The following is a 19,478-nucleotide window of genomic DNA, read 5'->3' as shown; positions in this document are numbered from 1 at the left end:
TTTGATGCTTGTTATACCACGGATGGGGAGATCAGCCAGTATTTGTCTCTCTTTTTATTGATGTTGCTCAACTTAATATTCTTTATATACATCCTTCCTGCAGAGTCCATTGAAATAAGCATATTCTTTTGAGTTTCTACATAGACACATCCCAGGGTCACTTGAGCTTAAAAATCATCAGCCTGGTCTCATTAATCCTTCAGATGTGTCTAATACTTTTTCAGTGTGCAAAGACTTGTCTTGCACAAAATTTCAACTGATTTTATAACCGCCTCATAAACTGGCTATAAGAGATATGTTCCCTGCTTTTTACAAATGAAGAAAAACTAAGCTGAAAGCAGCAAGATTATTTGCTCATTTCAATAGCTTGTAGGTGGCAGAGCAGAGAAATAGGGAACTGGCATTCACTGGATACCAGACACAGACAGACACTGGGGTCTTGTCTAATCCACAATCGAATGCATTCGGTATGGGCGGGGGGGGGGTGGTATCTGAAACAGGAAGACACTGAATTCGGTGAGATGATGGCATTTATTCACAATCACATCTCTGGGAAGTCTAAATTAGGAAGAACCAAGCACACATTCTGGGATTCCAGATTCAGTGCATTTAGGGACGAATTTGAGTTGCCAACAAGATCCCTGGGGATCCTCATAATGCTGTGACTGAATTACCCTGAGCTGTTATTGATTGTCTCCTGGGAACGCCGGCATCTCAACTCCCACTGTACTTGGTCCACGGAAACACCAGAGAGAGTTTATTCCAACTCTGAATCAACTACCCCAAAGACAGTGTTCTGTGTTGATTGGAAGGCATGCGTACTTTGCTTTGATCAATTAATAGAGTAGTGGTTCTAAGCTTTGTATTGGCCGATGTATAAAAATATGTATTTGGGGTCCGGACAGACAGTACAGGGGTTAAGTCACTAGAATTGCAAGTGGCTGACTGTGGTTCAATCTCCAGGGCTGCCAGGACCAACTCAAGCAGACAGCCAGAAGATACCCTCACCCTCAACCCCAGCACTGCTGGGTCCCAGAAACATAATGACAACAAAAATTCATCTTGAAAATTATTTTGAAAAAAAAAAGTTTCTTAAAACTCTCATATTATTTCAAAGGTTGTGAGTTAAGCTGTTTAAAAATCTCCTATTTGCATCAGAAAGATAGTTATAGGGATTAAGGTGATAGTCTTGCATGAAATGCGCCCAAATTTCACCTCCAAACTCTATACATTCCCCATAAGCACCACCCAAAGCGACTTCTGAGCACAGAGACAGGAGCAAACCCTGAGCACAGTTAACTAAACATCTGGTGCCAAACCTTCCTGTATACACACACACACACACACACACACACACACACACACACACATCTAAGAAAACCTCCTTAGAGATTATTATAAAGGTTCTGGACATTGCTGGAAAAAAAATGAAGTCCCATTTTATTTTCAATAATCCATGTAGAAATAAAAGCATTTGAAGAAACTCTGAATTTGGCAAAAGAAGGCTCCAAATTTGCATTTTCGAATTTCAGTTTTGCTTCAGGGGAAACTGGCGTCTTCCTCAGCTGATCCGTATACTGGGAAGAGCCGCATTAAGGCAATACTTAATAACATTAATTATAATATTCATAAGACAGCTTTCCACGAGGCTCTCAAACAACTGTGATCACGTCATCATTCTCTTGGGGGTGGGCTCAGTGAGGACCTACTCCATCTGCCAGATGACAAGCCGCCAGAGGCGCGGCGACCTTAGGTGTCACTGTGAAGGTCATTCACAGACCTCAGCTCTGCAAATCCTGCGAGCGTGCTGGGGGCCTGAGTCACGCTTGGGTGCACAGATGAACCGTCTCCAGGCTGGAGGGCTGTTGAACACCGGACAGTAAGATTCCAGCCCACCAGCCTGGTCCCTGGGCAAAAAGGATGAGAGGGAATGAATTGCTCCCATCAAACACTGGGTTTGCATCCCTTAGTTCTCTTTAGCTCCCCAGTACCAGAAAGCATTGAGCTGGCATTCGTTCTTTGTGGCTTGTTACCATCTGACTAGGGAGAATGAACCTTCATGGCTGAATACAGACTTTGTACTAAAATAGCTAACGTGTCAGGTATCCGACCCGCACGGAAGCAGGACACACAATTCATTTTCCAATGGTGCGAGCCCCAAGAGGTCCTGCTCAATTAGAATTAGAATTTAATTATCTCTGCTTGCCATAGATGGAGATGGTGGGGGGGGGGCTGGAAATCTATTTAAAGTTTGGCCCCTCCCCCACCCCTTTCCTCTGCCACTGAGTAGCCTTGGTGAGTGCTCGGTTCACCCTGCTCGAGGGTTATGCATCGACTCACGGAATCTCCCGGGAATATCCACTCTGTGGATTGTGGCAGCCGTTTCCCCCTTCCCTGGGCTGACTAGCCTGAAGAGTCGGGGAATTTCTATTCTTCCATCATGTCCAGCTCCCACTGTTGGCAGAGAGCCTGAGTCACTTCCAGGGAGTTGCTGAGTCCAGGCTTGGGGATGGTGGAGAGTTCCAGAAGCTCGGAGCAGTTCCTGGAGCCTGGAATCAGCACAGCTGCAGTCGCTGGGGAAGAGGCTGCGCTCCAGGCTCTGCTCTTTCCCATCCTTCTGGTCCCAGTTACTCCCACCGTGCCACCTGTTGGCACTGGGCGAGGTCAGGCTCCTGATTCAGGGATATTAGAGGTACTCAGACATTACCTGCTGTCGCTGTGGCTCCTCGTCCTTACCAGCCTCTCGACTTCTACTAATGATCCAGTTTCCTCTGCTCCAACATCACAGCCTCTGGCTCTCTCTTAGTTCCTCGCAGGGTTTCTCTGGGGGGCGCTAGAATCTCCTGGATTGCTTTACATACAGATTCAGAGGCATCCAAGTGTTACCCCAAACTTGCTATCAGATCCTTTAGGAGTTGGATATGGACATTTGAACTTATAGCAAGGTCTATGGGTATTTATTTTATTTGGTGGCCACATCCAGCAGTGCTCAGAGTTTATTCCTGACTCTGCAGTCAGGGTTTGCACCTGGCAGCCTTAGGGGACTTTACGGGGTGCCGAGGATGAAACCTGGGTTGGCGGTAAGGCATATAAGGCAAATGCTCCACCTGCTATACTATTGCTCCAGCACTGTAGGTCTTATATACTCCACCAATGGAGACTCATTAACCCGTGGGATAATACTGCATGACTTTTATTATGATTTGGAACTTGATTCCAACCATTTTTCCAGTCTCACTTTCTACCACATATAATCAGTTACAATAAAGGATCGTGAGAGACCTGGAAATAAATCCTGGGGGTCCAGTCTAACATACCTTCTGGTTCAACTTTGACTTTTAGAGTTTGGGAGCGATTGCTTTCAATATTGTTGGTTTCAGAACTTTCATAACGTGGCAAATCATTCCTGTCCATAGAAATGCAAAGAAATCATATCTGGTGCAGTAAAATGATGTTTGCTCTGCTCCGAACCAGAATTGCCTCTGTTTATAAATTCATTTCCAAATTCCTCATTGGTTCCGTTTGAATTTTCCCCCTTCAGACTGGCTGTGATCTCTTCCAGTTTCCTCCCATTGGGTATTAACTAAAATCTGACATGTATCATTTCATACTTGTCTGAGGTCACAATATTCACGATTATGATCATGATCAACCTGTTATTCGTCGATTGCCTCGAGCAAGCACCAGTAACGTCTCCTTCGTCCTAGCCCTGAGATTTTAAAAAGTGCCATATTCAAGGCTCTTTCAGGGTTAGGAAAATGAGACCTATCATTGTTATTGGTATGTGGCATATTGAGTACGTCACAGGGAGTTTGTCAGACTCTGCCGTGTAGGCAGGATACATTTGGTAGCCTGCCGAGTTCTCCAAAGTAAGAATGAGATAGCAAGATGTTGCGCGGCCACTAATGCAGCCATGCACTTCCGGGAGCTGGGTTTTATAGTCTCTGGGTCTTGGCCATTGATGGGATTACCTGGCGCCAGGGGCAGTTGGTGGGTGTGACGCCTACCTACTAGAAGATGGGGAATCTGGGTGGAGGAGGCTCAGTCCCAATCCGAGCAGGCTTGGAGATCTCAGCCCCGGGACCTGCATGCCTGGGTTCCTTTGTCGGTTCCTTCATGCCTGTGGAGAGTGGTTTCAGCATGGCTGTGGCTGGTTCCAGGGATCTTCGGCTGCTGGGGCTCTGCTTGGGGAAGGGAAGGAAACTCAACCCGCCCTGCTCCAAGGGGCCCCAGTGAAGACAATGTTACTTTCCAAAATTATGCTTAAGCCTGCATGCAAGGTTGGATCTCTGGCCTCTCTGTGGTGGGCTAGTTTCCTCCACCCCTGGTCTGCTCTCCTAACCTCTGTTCCCCCACCCCTGAGCCCTCAGTTGCACCAGTAAGCCCTTTTTACCTTTCCCGGCCCACAAAAGTCATCAAGCCTCAGCTTGCGTTCTTCATTAAACCTGGCCCTGCCTCCACCCGTCCCCAGCACCCCAACTGATCTCAGCCCTCTCAGCCCTCCTGTTCACAGTTCACAGGCCCCTTTTGAAGGAGGCAGCCTCAGTTTCCCCTTGCCAGTGAGAGAGGAAGCCACAGTTTTCTCTTGCCAGATGTTTCATCTCTCCCCATCTACCCACACATGCTTCATCCCCAAGGTACTGTGTTAACATTCCAGCAATTCCCCAGGACCTTAAAATTCTGCCGGGGAGCCTAGGTTCCCTCGGAGCCCACAGAGCCTGAGACAAAGAGCTAGAAAGACAAACCAGTAACTTCCTTGCATCCTCAGCAACTTTTGTCAATTGATAAGAAATGGAAAGATCCCAATTTCCACCTAAAAAGGTCTGCAGGAAGAGCTTTTACCTGCAACTTCCTGGCATTCTCTGCAACTTGAGTCAATAGAAGAGAAATTCAATTGACCAGAGAGCCTTTTCAAGGGGTTATACAAAACTCCTTTTGAACTTAGTCCTATACTAAGTTCTTCCTGACTTGGAGAGCTTCCTTTCTTTATTATTTATTTATTTATTTATTTATTTACTTATTTTTGCTTTTTGGGTCACACCCGGCGATGCACAGGAGTTACTCTGGATTTGCACTCAAGAATCACTCCTGGCGGTGCTCGGGGGGACCATATGGGATGCTGGGAATCAAACCCGGGTCAGCCTCGTGCAAGGCAAACGCCCTACCTGCTGTGCTATTGCTCCAGCCCCGCTTCCTTTCTTTTCTACTTTCCAATAAACATTTATACTTTCCAACTCTGAGTCTGAGCATCTTTATTATTCAATATTTTCATTCTTGAATGAACAGAGACCCACTGCCTCTGCTTTGGCTTCTTCCGCATCACCTGCATCACTTTTTAGTGTCAAGGGGTACACCCTACTCTCTACTGCAAAGACCGACTGCAATCCTACAGCCAGATACTTGACACAGCTGTGGCACATGGTGACTCTCAGGAGCTGTGCTACTCTCTTTCCTTCTTGATCAGGGAGGGGACCCTGACCTGCACCCCTTCCCATCACCATAGTTGGGACAGGAATGCATACCACAGGCAGGGGTGCCCCTTCAGGCTTCCCCGATGAGGGAGATTGTTAAATTTTGTGTTAGATCCCTGGGGAGTTCTGCCAAGTTCTTTCAAAGCAGCTTCCAATGGGCTATAACAGCCCCTAGAGGAACAGGATGATCTGGTTCGTGCAGCCAACTGACCTGCAGACCCATTTCTTTATCCTTTACCCGATCCCTTTAGTGGCTCTGTCCACAGGGACTGGACCCCATCCTCTAGAAGCTCTGTGTAGAGGTGTGTGTGTGGGGGGGAGGGAGAGCAGTACAGACAGAACTACAGACCCACCAGGGCAGAGGAATCTTGCTATTCCATTCCCTTGGGATGACAGCTTCAGTTCAACCTCTAGACTAAAGGCATAAAGCTTTGTGAGGCAGAACCGGCTTGGTCGGCAGCACCATTTTCATCCAAATGAGGTTTCCTAGCAGCTTGATTTCTGTTGGCAGTGTGTGTGTGTGTGTGTGTGTGTGTGCGCGCGCGCGCGCGCGCGCGCGTGCGCGCGCACAACACAGAGAATTCCCCGCCATGCATGTTAAACTCTGAGTTTCCTTCACCACCATCCCATGCTGCTAAATTCTGTGTGAAGAGAAGGCAGGATCTCATGCTGAAGAGCATTTTCCAACAAGGTTGATGCAGCACAGGAAGTGGCCCCAGGGACGGTCTGTGCAAACCTAAATCAAGAGTCATTAGCACCGAGGGCCACTGGGCAGGGCCTGTGAAAGGCATTCACAGCAGCGCTACCCACCACCTGAGCTCCATACAGCACAGGTTGGCAGAGCAGCATTTTCTGGGCAATAGGCATGAGAGTGACCAGGTGAATCCTGGAGGGTCACAGTTCCATGCTCTCCAGTCTGCTCGGGACTCAGGACTTCACATGCCAGGGCTAGAAAATGAGCCAGGAGAGCTGGCCTTATGGGGCTAAAAGCCTACCCAACCTCCCACCAAGAAGAAAATTTGAATCATTTCTAGAAGATTTGATAGGTAGGAATAGCTGAACTTTCTTATACCCTAAAACAAAAAGGTTTAACCAACTCTGGATGGACCAGAAATTCTGGACGATTATCCGGAGGATTGTGCCTGACGAACAGTAACAAATTAAAGGACTGACAGAGGAAGGCGTGCAGTGAATTAGGAGGACATGGAGAAATGGCCATGGAGCCAATAATAAAATAATGCAATTTAAACAATCAAAGTAAAGACGAGATGGCCGACATTATGAAAGAAATGAGCAGGATAATAAGAGCAGAGCCATGGGTAGCGAGCTCACTGGAAGCAGGAAGACGGGATGTCAGCTCTGAGCACTGAAGGCCACACTTTGGGAAGAACTGGGTGGCAGACGCGAGGTCTTAGAAAGGGCCGGGCCTGGTGAGGACCAGAGGAAAGGCCCCTGCTGGCCAGCGGGCAGTGCCGAGGAGGAGGAAGTTAGAGCAAAGGTCATGTTTAAAGACATACAGGGAGACACGGGAGGAAGCAGGCATGCAGGAGCCCCCAGACTTGGGCAAGGTGTGGCTCCACTGGTCACCTCGCACGTGCAAAGCTCAGGGTTTCACCCCAGCACCGCATGGCCCTGTGGAGCACCCCGCGGCATGGCTCTGGGCCCCTATGCACCCCCGACTGTGGTGCTCACGACAATAACAAGAAAGCACTGTCAGTGCATGAACACCAGTGGAAAGACCTTTTTGACAGCTGAACGGTTTGCCGGAACCAGTGCCTTGACAGGCAGGAGATTCACATCTGGGAAAGCTTGTTTCCCCTGGGATCAAATTTCAGGGTAGACTCAGTCTAGGCCTCCCATCCGAGGACTTCTTTTCAGGTGCACACACTGTCAACACACTCCATGGAAGCCCAGGCTCACCAGGTTGGTCCCACATGACTGAGGACACCACCCTCTCCAGCTGCAACTGCCCTCTTAGAGACACAACGTAGGGCTGTTCCAGACCTGAGACACGGGGTTCATGGCCTGGGCCACTGCTATTATTCCCGAGAGTTACTGCACCTGGGAGGTTGCATTGCCAAGGACACTCAGCCCTCCCGCGCTCCTTTCAGCATCACCCATGAAACAGTGAACGGGAAGAGCCGGCCTGGGCCAAGCTAAACAAAGACCTGCTCTCTGTGCCTCAATTTACAGCAGCAGATCAATGACGTGAAAGACTTCTGGTGTCAGGCAAGCTGAATGCATCTTCCTGAAGTAGCATTCATAGAGCACTGTAGCACTGTCCTCCCCTTGTTCATCAATTTGCTTGAGCGGGCACCAGTAACGCCTCACAACAAATTATGAGACTCGTGGTTACTGTTTTTGGCATATCGAATAGGTCATGGGTAGCTTACCAGGCTTTGCCGTGTGGGCGGGATATTCTCAGTAGCTTGCCTGGCTCTCTGAGAGAGGCGGAGGAATCGAACCTGGGTCAGCTGTGTGCAAGGCAAATGCCTTACCGCCGTGCTATCGCTCCAGCCCAGCATTCATAGAAAGCATTTTAAAATTTCTTTTCTTGCAGTATTTCTTCGTATCCCAGCAAACCCTTCTGCTCGTGTCCAGTCCCCGGAGGCTCGTTCCAGCCCTGGCTCCTGCATTTGGACCCTGAGAGACAGTGGGAAATGTACCATGTGGCCAGTCCACTTGTCCTCTAATGAGAAAAGTGTGTGATTACCAATGTTTCCTGGTCCCACTTTGGCCCAGACAGGGCTTATTATTGCCACCATTAGATGTTTCTCTTCAAGAAAGCCGGGCTGGAAGCACACCTAGCATCTGAAGAGCCACTTAACTTAAGCACTGACACCCAGCAGGCAGAAGGATTTTTTAAGAGCACAGACAGCTCCAGCAACAGATCAATATTTCTGCACAGCAGCCAAGGTGCAGTTGCGTCCCTACAACTGTGGATCTCCTGGAGTTGAGAGCGGTCAGCTTGGACATCTCCCTCCAATACCCATGTGTTTGATTGGGTTTTATTTGTTACAAATTAGTGAAATGAGATTCAAAACATGATTTTAGAAAAAAAAAATCTCATCCCCTGAAAACACAAAAGGAGACTGGAGCAGTGGCACAGCAGGTAGGGTGTTTTCCTTACATGCAGGCAACCTGGGTTTGATTCCCAGCATCCCATATGGTCCCCTGAGCATGGCCAGAAGTAATTTCTGAGTGCAGAGCCAGGAGTAACCCTTGTGTATTGTCGGGTGTAACCCAAAAAAGCAAATATTAATAGTAATAAAACACAGAAGGATTAGAAAAGGATGGTGCTAAGTGTTCCAACTGAGTCCACATCTGCCCATGAAGGTTTTGAAATAGTTCTCTGGTGGCCTGTGGCAGAGAGGGGCAGCTCGGACTCTGCCCAGGGTCCTACACCTTTCTGAGGAGCAGCTATGAAAAGAGCAGGAATCCCAGAGCGAAACCCTTTCTCCCAAGCCACAAGTTCCTCTGGGTCACTGTGTCCGGGTAAGAAGCAGATGTCGTAAGAAGCAGAGCTGCTTCTAAGATGACTGTCTCAAAGTGGTCCCCAGCGTACCCCATCAGCATCCCAGCAGGGCACGGGGGGAAGTCTGGCCTCAAGGGATGATTCATGGCTTCTAGCCTCATGACTGAGAATGAGCCCAGGAATTTGCTTGATTTCATAAGTCCCCCATGTGATTTTTAGACATACTAAAGTGTGAGAATCACGGGTCTTGCTTTTTGGGGTGGGGTGAGGGTGATTTGGAGTCTATTTCCTAACCATATAATACTTCATGTCAATTAGTGCTGGTTCTGCTCATCATTATTTTGCTTGTTTCTGCTGATATGCTGACTCATTTGATCCTCACGACAATGGATGGTGTGTAGGGATAATATAATCCCCATTTTCTAAAAGAGTGAGCAAAAGCACTAAGGGGGTAGGTCATTTGCCCCTTCCACAGCCAGGATTCAAAAGCAGTCGGGTCTCAGAGTTCATGCTCTCACCCTTGGCCAGGCTAGCTAAGACATTGGCTTCCTACATGCTACTGAATCCCTCCTCATCCCATTCAACTGGCAAACACCCCTTCTTTCAAGACTGTGCACCACTGGCTCTGTGCGCCCTTCTCTGACCCCCAGAAGGTAGAATATCCCCCCTATTGTGAGAGAGGAGATGGGCACAGGCTAGGACAAACAGCAGTCTTTTTTTAAGGGGGGGTGGTTAGGTAGACTGCTGGGGAGGGCCTGGGCCAGAGGCTGTTCCTGACTCTGTGCTCCTGACAGGGCTTGGGGGGACCAGCTGTGACGCCCAGGATTCGAACCAGGGTTGGCTGCATGCAAGGCAGGTGCCTTCACCCCTGGACTATACCCGCAGCCTGCAGTCTTGATACTGCAACCAGGCGCTTTGTTAGCTCTGGCATGGAAACGCCAGTTCTTAGTAATCGTAACGCCCAGGTCCGCTGACATTTAATTTGCCTGCCAATCAAATACTGAAAACCCAGCACCAGAAAGTTCCCCAGCTGCTGATCAGGGCCAGGCTCGGGTGCCAGGAGCGCTTCTTACCCCGCTTCCCCCACCCGAGAGAGTGGCAGAGTCACCTTCCTGGTTGGGCCACGGGCGAAGGGGCAAATCCCAAGTGATCCTGCATCATTTCCTGAGCACTCCCCAGCGCCTGGGCAACCTGTTTCTTGTTCTTATCAAACCTCCCCCAACATCAGGGGTTCTGCTTTATTGGGGGTATCCATTCCGTTTCCTTGGAGAGTGGAAACGTGCTGGCCCACCTGCAAGTGGGGTGTGCTAAGCTGCGTCCCGTCTGATCCACAGAGTGCTGGGAACTGAGTATCTGCACCCCCTTCAGGCCCCTCAACCCCCTCACTGTGTCCAGCGAACCAAAGGACAGGGAATGACCTGCTTCCTCTCTGAGCACATAGCCACTTCGCTGACCTCCCAGGCAGGGGTCCTGGACTGTTCCTGGGTCCCTGCCACCCCCGGCCGTGGTCTGCACGTCACATCCCTGAGCCCCGCTCACTACTGCATCTTCTGGTAACTGGCACGCTTTTCCTGCCCACCCAGGACATTTCCACTGTGACAATTACTCCATCAGCCACTCGGAGCCGGAGGATTTGAAAGGAGGGCTGCTATTTTTCGTGAGTACAATTATTTATGTGCACAAATAATTGTGCACATAATTGGCTAATGGGGAGTGCAATCGGCCACATGTGGGCATAATTAGCCACTTGCCCCTCGTTTGGAGGGGATAATTATCAAACCAGGCAATTCTATATCTGCGGGTAATTGTATGGCAGAAGAGAAGGGCGCATAGGAAATCCGGTCCTTAATTACCTTTCCAGGTCCTTGGTTTCAGAAAACGCCTTTTAAGGTAAAGGTGTTCAATTGCTGGCTTGGATCCGTCAGATCTGGTTGCAAGGAAGCAGCGGCAGAGCAGGGGGTGTGGGAGGAGCCGAGATCTGGTGTGCCAAGCCGAGATCTCCCTCTCCCTTGCCAGGAACCCCAGCCGCCAATTACCCTGGACATTTACACCGAGGCCCACCTAGCGGTCAGCCATCTGCCTTCGCAGACAATAAAGCTCCGCTCTTACCGGTCCCCATTACTGAACATCATTTTTGCTTTAGCGGTTTTCACGTTTTCCCTCACTTTGAGGCTTTATCGTCTCAGAAACGCCAGTTGACTTGGCACAGGCAGTGATTCCGTTCGCTGCTGGAAGTGGGTCATTTAGAATTCGCTTTAACAATACCTTTAACTAGTCATTCATCTGGGGATGCACAGAACATAATAAATCCCGAGCACGTCTCTTTGTGGTTTTTCTGAGACCTCAGATGGCAGAGATTTTACAGTCTCGGCGGTGCCCCCTGCATTCTGGTTTAAACAGCTCTGCAAAACTCTTCCCACTCTCCCACTCAATCACACAAAAATACACTTGCTAACAGCAGATCCTAAAAATACATGTCACATGCGAGCACAAGGGAAATTATTTCTTAACATGAATTGACTCTTTAGGAATATGCAAGCCGAGTGATTTTTCAAAAAAAAAAAAAAAGCAATGTGTGGCTCCTATTTCACTGCATCACATCTCTATCAGAGTATTATCTTGGGGTACTGGGGAGGGATGGTGAGAGGCAGTATGCAGCAACCCCCTGGTTGGTTGAGGGACAGGCTTTGGGTCCTTCACAAAGCCTGTGTTCTGGGCTGGGCTGGGCTGGGCTGCTCACTAGATGAATAGCCTCAGGTTAGGGTATTTCAACTTTCTGACTCAATGTTCTCATCTCTAAAATGGGTTTTTCCGAGAATGAAATGGAATTCAGGTAAATTACTCAGCACACCATTAGGCACATTCTAAAGCCTCAAAGAAGGGATGCCTTTTATTGATAATAAGCTCCTTACGTCTTGGCATTCCCCCCGGGAATATCAACCAGATCCCAACTTGGAGGCGTGTTATTTCTGCTTTTACTCGCTGGGGTTCCTCATGCCTCTCACATTTCCTAAATTAAATCATTTCATTTAAACTTTCAAAAAAGGAGCTAGAGCGGTGGCAGGGATCTTACCTTGCATGCAGTCCACTCGGGTTCCATCCTGGGGAATTTCATATGGTTCCCCCAAGCCTGCCGGGAGTAAGAGCATCACAAGGCATGGCCCCCGAATCAATACTGAACAAACAAGTTGATGTTGTTGTTGCTACTGCTTTGGGCCTACCCAGCAGTGCTCAATGACCCAGCGGCACCACGGGTGACTTTTCAGCCTGGTGGTTCTGTGCAATGGTCCAAGGACGCGATACTGATCAGGCCCACAGTGCCACCCTTATGCAGACCACCCCAGCCCTGCAGGGGGCTTTGGACTTGCACCTGGTGGTACTGGGGGTTGGGGAAGGGGACCACGTGCTGCTAGGAATCAAACCCAGGTCAGGTCAGGTGCAAGCTAACCACATGCCCTAAACGCTGTGCAGTCTTTCGGCCCCCCCGGGTGGGACTTTGCAGCTTTGAGCCATACCAGTCACATCACTCTCCCTCACCCTCTCCAAACCGCACACAGCATGCCCAGAAGAGATGTTCCCATTGAGAATAAATGATGGGAGCAACACCTGCACCCCACACATGACCCTGACCTCCTGACCAGCACTATCATCTACAGCAGCCAGACCAGGCCCTGACCTCTTCCTCTTCCCCATCCCCCGCAGCCAGCCTCCTTGTCACTTATTTATTCATTTAGCTTGGTGTGGGGGCCACCCCCTACTGGTGCTTACACCGGGTTCTGAGCTCAGGCATCACTCCTGATGGGGGTTGGGAGACCTTATGGGGTGCCAGGAGTCAGACCCAGGATGAGCGCATGCCAGGCAAGTGCCCTACATGCTGTCTCACCTCTGTTTCTGAGCTCTCTCTGCTCACTTCCTTCAGCCACTGAGCCCGACCCTCCGTCACACCCCGGACTTTTGCACCATCTGGATATTTCTTTCATCTTGTTGATTTTGCCTTCCTGACCTGGGAGGCAGGGCCTTGCTGGGCTCAAGTATGCGCCCCTCTTCGCAGCTCTGTGGAGGGGTGCCAAGCAGTCCGGGTGGGAGTACCGGTCCCCTTGAATGCAGCACATGCTGCCGACCAGGCTGCCTGTTGGCCCCAGAGAGTCTGTTTCTTACCTCTTTCGGAGCAATGCTGCCGGTTCTCTCCTGCATCCATCTATGGCCCGTTGGCCCCTCACACCTTATTGTGCTTCTTTGTCCTCTTTCCATGTCATGGTCCTAATGATTTTGTACCCCAGCATCAGTTCTGATGCTCAAAATGATGCTCTTGAAATCTGCATCCCGCTGTGGGTTACAGTCTCACCTCTGATCCCCAACACCCCCCCACACACACACACACATACACACACACCTCGCTCTGACTCCTCCTCACCTCACTGTCTGAACCTTGACTCCTCGATGCCTGTCTAACAGGCTATATTCCAAATACACCCAACTAAGTTTGCTTGTATTTATTACTGGGTTGCCCATTCTTTGAGAAAGGAAGAGAAGGAGGAAGAGAGAGAGCCTGAGAGGGGAAGGTCATTGCCAGGCCCCTTAGTAACTGGATTATTATTCCCCTCTGAATGTTCTAACCCATTTTGGAAAGTCTCAGTTTAGTTTTTGGTGTTTTTAGATCCCATCCCCAGCACTGTGTGGTGCTGGGGATGACACCCAGGCCTCCCTCATGCAAAGCTGGTGCTCCAACAAGTGGAGCCATGTACCGTGGCTCCTTACTAGTCTGAACACACATGGAACCTTCAGGCATTGAACTTCACTTGGCATTGGTGTTTCTGTCAGTCATTTCAAACTGGACTTTTTTTTCAGGGGCGGGGCTGGTAATCAAACTAGGGTGGGTCACACGCAAGGCAAACACCTTACTCAACTATTCTATCCCTCCAGCCCCTCAAAATAAAATTCTTTGGGTCAGAACGATAACACAACAGGTAGGATTGCATCTCAGCCTAACCTGTGGAAGGAGAATGCTTGCCTATCATGAGACCAACCTGGGTCTGATCCCTGGCATCCCATAGGGTCCTCCAGCACAGCCAGGCGTGATCCCTGCAAGCAGACCCAAGAGTAAGCTCTGAGCACTCTTTAGATGTGAACCAATTGCCCCACCCACCCAAAAAAAATTAACAACAACAAAAGGAATTCTTTATGTAGTCACTTCACCACTTACCATGATAGTCATTCACCTCCAGGTGTCTCCGTGGAACCTCAGGTTCTTTGCAATTGACCTTGTTCTATTGACCAAGCCCAGGCTGGAGGGGAAGAAAGGGTTAAGGGCATTAGGAGGGAGGAAGGGTGGAGATGCAGCGAAGAAGAACCATGAGGCAAGACATTGCTCACTTCTTCCTGAGAGCCAGCAAAGCTGGGAGCTTGGGCCCGTGCTGTGCTTTTGGAAGTTTGAGAGATTTGTCACAAAAATGCAGGTTTCTGGCTCTCCCTGAGAATGCTTTAGTGTTGGCTCAACAGGGCCTATATGGGAACATAATTGGCTGGAAATGAGTAGCAGCTGCCCCTTTAAAATAGGGGCACCCTCTCCAGCTGGAAGCAGCCCTGCCCTCCCACCAACTCCCCCATAATTGTTTTACCCGCAGCCAAAATCAATCATTTATGTTGTCAGCTGGGCGGCTGCAGGCGTGCGAGTGAGTTTGTGACTTCTAGCCTAAAGGAAGCCCTAGAGCTCATCCACACTGCAAAAAATTTCACAGAGTGGTGGTTTATAGAATACGGTGGTTTCTAGAATATGGTGGAATCTCAGCGTTGTATTCAACACTGCAGCGTCTGTAAAATAGGTGTGCGGTGAACTAAAAGGAAGCGCCCAGTGCTTTGGGTTAAACATCTGAGCAATACAGAGCGATCCGCTCGCTCTCCTTGCTGGAGTCCAGCTTCCTAGGGTGCAGAAAATGTCACTGGCCACCCTGGAGGCTTTGTTCTTTGGGAAGTGGGGGCGGAGATCCTTCCAGAGGCAGGTGTAGGAAGAACCAGTGAACTCACTCTTTGATCGGACAAACTGATTGTTAGATCAAGATGCCTGTTTGCACAAAGAACAAACACAATTAGTGTTGGTGGGGATGTGGGGAAAACGGGACTCTCGTTCACTGCTGGTGGGAGTGTCAACTGGCCCAGCCCTTTGGGTAAATAGGACCCTTCTCAAAAGATCTAGGAATTGAGCTTCCAGATGACCCAGCCATTCCACTTCTTGGCATCTACCCCAAGAGCCCAAGAACTCTACTCAGAAAAGACATTTGAGCTCCTATATTAATTGCAGCACTGTTCACAGTAGCCAGAAGCTGGAAAGAACCTAAGTGTCCGAGAACAGATGACAGATAAAGGAATTATGATATAAGTATACACTGGAATACGACTCAGCTAGATGTAAGGATGAAATCATGCGCCTTGCTACTACATGGATAGATGTGGACAGTGTTAGACTGAGTGAGTTAGAAGGAGAGGGAGAGACACAGAATGACCCCTCTCATATGTAAGGGAAAAACAAACGCCAAAAAGCAACAGAAACTAAGAACTGATCTTCAGTAGGAAGATAGTAGGGATTTGGAGGTGGGCCCTGGGACAGTGGCTGAGGATGGTGGTGGAGGATATGGTGCTGGAATGTTCTATGCATGAAACCCTTCGTAACTGTACTGTAAACCACAGTCCCTAAAATAATTTTGTTTTAAAGTCAGTGTTTCCTAAGGACCAGAGCATGAACGAGCACAACAATCCTGTTACAGTCTCTAGCATTGAGACTCTGCTTCCTGCTTTGAGAATCGAGGACAGATGGGGGTGGAGGTGCAGGTCCTGGGGTCCCATTTGGTTTCCTCCAGAAGGGTTTGATCAACCAGCTTCTATCCCACTCAGTGTCTTTATGAGTAAGCATGTCACTTTCCTCCTTAAGATAAATTTTCAAAGTTTCCAAGTTCTAATTAAACTAATGAACTCTGCATTTCTGACAGAGGTTGTGAAAATGCTATTTCCTACCCATCTAGATGAATTATTTTAAAAAAAAAAAACCCAAAACCTGGCTTAGGACTCCATGACTGCTTGTCTTCCTACATCATCCATCGCTTTCAGGCTAGATATAGTAAGAGCAGAAGTCCTGCATGGAGATTAATGAAGACCCGCGTTCCAACGCCTTCAGAGCATCTGTCTGCTTTCAGAGTCATGCCCTCATTCTCCTACCAATTAGAGTGGAACAAAATGGGTGCCTCGCCTTTTGGTAGAAAATTAAAAACCAAGAAACTGTTTCTCCCTCCTTTGATGTAATCTGACACCGCCGCGCATAGGAAGCTTCTCCCCGTATTGAAATGAAGGGTAAAGAAAACACCAAGGTGCTAATTGAATTCATATCTCCTCCTCTCCCAGAAGCTGAACACAGACTGAACAAAGCCTGGCTCCCCTTCTCTGAGACTCTAAGGAACCCAAATGAACCCTTTCTAAAATGAAAACTTCTTTTTTTTTCAAACATCCGGAACAGTTGCCAATCAGATGTGATATTTAATATTGCGGTGCGCGCGCTGTTTCTAGGGAGGAAATTCCCAGAAAGGATGCAAGAGTATTATTTTAGCAAATAATTTGTTTATCACACAACCATTGATCTGAAATCTGTGAGGACTTAATTAAAAACTGCCAGAAGCAGTCACATCAAATTCAACGGAATCAACAAAAGATGGATTTCTTAGATCAAGATGGGTAGGGGACATTTGGATCATTTCAAAGCTCTGCAGCATTAGGAATATGAAAATGTGTTCACTTTTCATATTGTATTATTTTAAATAGTCATCATACAAACTCTAAGTCTTCAGAAATTTATACCCGTCACTGCTTGTCAAGTAGTTATTCCATGTCAGATTCTACCCTCAACACTTTTTTCCCTGCAAGCCATCAATATTTCATCTCCCATTTGGAGGAACAAACTGAAAGGGCCAAGGTCATTCAAGGTCACCCAGTAAGTGGCGACCTTGGGATTTGAATCCAGGTCTAACTTATCTAAAACCTATCCATTAAGTAGTAAAAAGCATTTTAGATGATAAATTTGACTGTAGGCATCGCTTAGACCACATTCCAGAAATTTTAAAAAATGATCTGCTCTTTTCTAAATTATAGTGATTATGTCCTTATTTGCAGACATATCTCTTGGGGGTGTTCTTCATTCTTAAAAAATGTGCAGTATGACTAAAAATTGTTTCACTGTAAAATTTGGAATTTTTTTAGTTTATCCTATCATTAAATTGTCTCGACAATTTTCTTTTACTGCTCCATACTGTCAAAAATCTGCTCTCCCTAGAAGAGTGTCTACTATTTTTGTTTCGTTCTGGAGAATTAATGGAGTAAATAATTTAAAAAGATGTATAGGGGGTATAGCTCAGTGGTTGAGTGCATGCCTGAAATGTATGAAGTGCTGGGTTTGATCCCTGTCATTCTCTCTTGCTCTCTCTCTTTTCTCTCTCGCTCTCTCTCTCTTTCTCTCTCTCCCTCTCTCTCTTTCCCTCTCTCTTCCTTTTTCCCTTCTCTCTCTTTCTCTCACACTCACCACACACACACACACACACACACACACACACTGGAAGAATGAGGTTAAAACTGACTTATGATGGTCCAGAGACTCACAAATAAATCTTGGAAGAGAGCAACACATTTCAGAGATGTCTCCTGACCCCATGCCAGGCTGACTTTATCAGGGTACTTCTGCCTGCCCCAACAGAACCTTGGCAGATGCAAGCCCCAGAACCCTATCTCCTCCATACTCCTGGGCAAGCCCATCATACATAAGAATGAATCCGCTGAAAAATCCAAGTATGGGGGTTTTGTGAGTGAAATCATTAGGCTGGCATGGAGTTCAGAATAGTGCCCGCTCCCATCCCCCTGTGCTGCGGGGTGCCTGGCAGTCATGCTCACAAACTGCCTCTGGGCACCATGAAAGCTCATCAACAGCTATGATCCAGAGACTCATGAACAAATCTCGAAAGAGAGCAACACACTGAAGAGATGTCTCTGGACCCCAAAGTTACCATCCAGTTAAAATATTTAACTCCAGCACCCTATTTAAAATTTTAGAATTCCTGGAGCAACACTTTATACTCTATGCTACTGACGTACCAAGAGTAGCGCCACATTTGATGGGGTAGAAGGCAATTGATCTTGATCAAAAAATATATATGTAAAAATATGTATGTTTTATATATATATATGTATATATTAGCACACGGACACTACTTCCACTACCCAGCCGTCGCCACACTCCAGGACGCTTTCCGGACCCGCGCGGCCGCAAGCGGCTGCGCGACACATCATAACACACTAAATACCCATCTTCTGGAATTGTCGTACCATATTTGATAGAGTTCAAATATGGTAACACCTACAAGGGTGATTAGAGATCGCCCCAAAAGCCTCTATCCCTCTCAGAAAGACTGGCAAGCTACCGAGAGTATTCCGCCCACACGGAAAAGCCTGGCAAGCTATCCGCTGTGTATTCGATATGCCAAAACCAGCAACTACAACTGGTCTCTTTCACCTGACCCTGAAGGCTTCACCGACATGGCAGCACTGAGAAGGATGAGAAAGGAGAGGCCAACAAAATCTCAAGGTCGACCTAGGCTGCCACAATGAAGGAAGACAAAAATGATCATCTGTACTTTCAATGCACGTACGCTAGCATCAGATGCATCCATCGAGGACCTGATGGTACAAGCTCGAATGATCAAGTACGACATCATTGGTCTGACCGAGACAAGAAGGCACGAATCTCACCATGCCGTTTTCGACACTGGAGAAGAATTGTTCCTCGGAACATGCGATAAAAGAAGTGTTGGAGGCGTCAGTGTCCTTGTCAACACAAACTTGGCCAAGAGCATTGATTCATTCGAATGCCTAACAACCTGAATCGGACGTTTACATTTGAATAGATGTGGCTCACTGCCTGCAGTTTCTATCTTCGTTGTCTACGCACCAACATCTCATTATGATGAAAGAGAAATCGAGAAGTTCTACATGGAGCTAGAGAAGTTCTATAAAGAAGACCACACCTTCTACAAGATCATTGTGGGTGATTTTAATGCCAAGATAGGATCGAGAAGATCAGCTGAAGAACTTCACATCGGGACCCATGGCCTAGAATGGAACGAACAGGGTGAGAGACTGTCTGAGTTCATCATGTCGACCAAGACCATTCATGGTAACTCACAGTTCCAGAAGGCAGAATCTAAACGATGGACATGGGAGTCTCCTGGTGGACGATTCCACAACGAAATAGACCACATCATATTCAATCGACGGTTTTGCCTGACTGATGTCGCTGTTGTCCCAAAATTTCGAACGGGATCGGACCACCGTCTCCTTTGTGCAAAATTCTACTTCACAGAGCGGGGAGAAAGGGCTGCAAAGTTCAAAAAGAGGACTCCCAGAATGACCACCAACTGGGAACTCTTTGGTACTATTGCGGCAACATGGGAAGATGCCATTGTTGACAAAATTGACGAGGAATATGATCGACTGGTTCAGCA

The sequence above is a fragment of the Sorex fumeus genome, unplaced genomic scaffold (genome assembly GCF_029834395.1).
Source record: "Sorex fumeus unplaced genomic scaffold, SorFum_2.1 ptg000043l, whole genome shotgun sequence".
Taxonomy (NCBI): domain Eukaryota; kingdom Metazoa; phylum Chordata; class Mammalia; order Eulipotyphla; family Soricidae; genus Sorex; species Sorex fumeus.
This window is presented reverse-complemented; position numbering follows the sequence as displayed.